This window comes from Oryza sativa, chromosome 9, assembly GCF_034140825.1.
Source record: "Oryza sativa Japonica Group chromosome 9, ASM3414082v1".
Lineage (NCBI taxonomy): Eukaryota > Viridiplantae > Streptophyta > Magnoliopsida > Poales > Poaceae > Oryza > Oryza sativa.
This window is the reverse complement of record NC_089043.1, coordinates 13,520,959-13,522,999: the sequence shown is the minus strand read 5'-3', so window position 1 is coordinate 13,522,999 and position 2,041 is coordinate 13,520,959. Positions and strand designations below refer to the sequence as shown.

The following is a 2,041-nucleotide window of genomic DNA, read 5'->3' as shown; positions in this document are numbered from 1 at the left end:
TTATGCACAAACAAGAAGGAATTATCCATGTTTTATTTGGCATTGCATGTCTGCACCAGCATAAAACTATCACTGATCCTTTTCACTTGTTAGTCATGATCCAGCATTCCAGCTGCTAAGGACTTACAATTAGCTAATAAGAGAACATGACAAAGCCATACTATTGGATCACACGTTTAACACATAACTTGTGTTAACCAAACAAATCAAGATTGGCTCACTTCTATGAAAACATTATATTAACGTAAATTATCTCATTCAAAAAGAAGGAGTAGAAACAACCAGTAATCTCTTTGATGCATAGTAGACAACATCAGATGCCAGGGTGTCCTCCTGATGGATTTGCTTCGACAGCCTAAACGTTTTTCCTGCATTTTTTGTAACCTGAAAAAAAAGTTAGATAAGTTCGCTAGATATGAAAAAGTGACATAAATTGTGATAGTTAATCTACATGTTGACTAAGTTTGCTAAACATTTCAGAATCTAAAACACACCATGTATATTTAAGGTAACATAGTTGATTAACTATAGAACATCTACAAATAGTACAATTCATGCAATAGTGTTCTATGTAAAAATATATGGAACATGATCCTGACCTCAGATTGTAAGTCCAGAACCTCTATGCTCTTACTCATTGCAAGTACAAGCTGCTAACCAACATATTGCCATTTTTGCTTTGAGTATCTTGTAATGAACGTGTGATACAATGCAATTAGTTGCTGCAAGTTGGAAGTCATGATCCAATTTCAAAGAACTGTAATTCATTGATAAAATGTGTGACAAACGGAATACAGAACAAGCATTGAGGTGTAAAAACCAAGTTGAGAAGTAGACCATTAGCAATATATGGATTTGAGATCTATCAGACAAATATGAATGTGGTACCTGTTCTTATTCAGTTTATTACGACTTTGCAAATGAAGGGAAATATGGTGTGTATTACCTGTCTTTGCATACGATTATGATGTAGAGCATCCTCCGTTGTCTATTGAAGTAGGCCGAGGCAAGCAGATGATTGACTCGAATACTTCTAGCCACACAAGTCAAATAGCTCCCACTTGACAATATCAGTGGATTATTTGGAGCAACAAATAACATCAGTTCTAAAACCTGAAACCAAAATAAAAAAATTCTGCTACTGCTGCTAACATGTGGCATTAGTTTAGTCAAAATAAAAAGATTAGCCACTAAGTGTGATTGGAATTTTGGTACAACAAATTCAAACAATGATTCTTTGACAACTTATTGCTTGTATTAGTAAGAACCTTTGATGCCATCAATTTTCAATCCGCTGCAGCTCCTGCTATAGTATGCAACAAAGTTTCTCCAAGCCAAGAGTTTCAGCCTAGTAGAAATCATATATATATCAATCTGACCAGGAAAACACATTTTTTTACTACTGAAATGATTGGCCAGGTTGGCCAAAGGATTAGGGAGAAACAAAGTACAAAGTACTATGCTGTCGAACAAAGGTATGAGGCAAAGCCTCAGACCACAATAAACAACTAACACTAATAAATAATCACTGTAGGATAAAAAATGCTAGCCGACTTCCAAATCGTGATCTCCTTGATGTCTCCAAATAATTGCTCTGTAGGTCTAGACCTCTGCTCAAATACCCAAGCGTTTCGTCTTTCCAGATTAACCAACAGATCAGCATGAACAGAAAGAATCGAAATTATGCAGTTCACCATATAAACATTTGGTCTTTGCCATGAAGAAGAGGTTGTAAGCCGATGAGAAAGTAAACTGGCCATCACCTGTTAGCTACCACCGAATGGAGTCGTGGCTATTCCTGGTTGAAGCTGCACCATCTGAATTTCATCCCACAACTGAAAGAACTCAGCCATTGCTCTGTTGGACAAGGAAATCTGCAGGTCTCTCACCCATCAGTGATTCACCAAAGCCTATGCCAGCATCAACTTGGATCTGCCTACATATGATAGAAATTAGTGTTAGTGCCATTGCCACATGCTGCACCGTGGTTGGAAAAATTGCTTGACCTTTCTGTTCGAAGCTTGGCATGCAATTTTAGCCA

At 37.1% G+C, this 2,041-nt stretch overlaps 1 long non-coding RNA gene across 1 annotated transcript; it reads right to left on the bottom strand.

Moving 5' to 3' along the window:
• On the bottom strand, window positions 1-1,077 carry LOC112936397 (uncharacterized). The gene is made up of 2 exons (XR_003238502.2): window positions 947-1,077; window positions 1-384 (listed from the first exon to the last, which is right to left on the bottom strand). It is a non-coding gene; the product is annotated as an uncharacterized lncRNA (long non-coding RNA).
• Window positions 1,078-2,041: the final 964 nt, after the last annotated feature.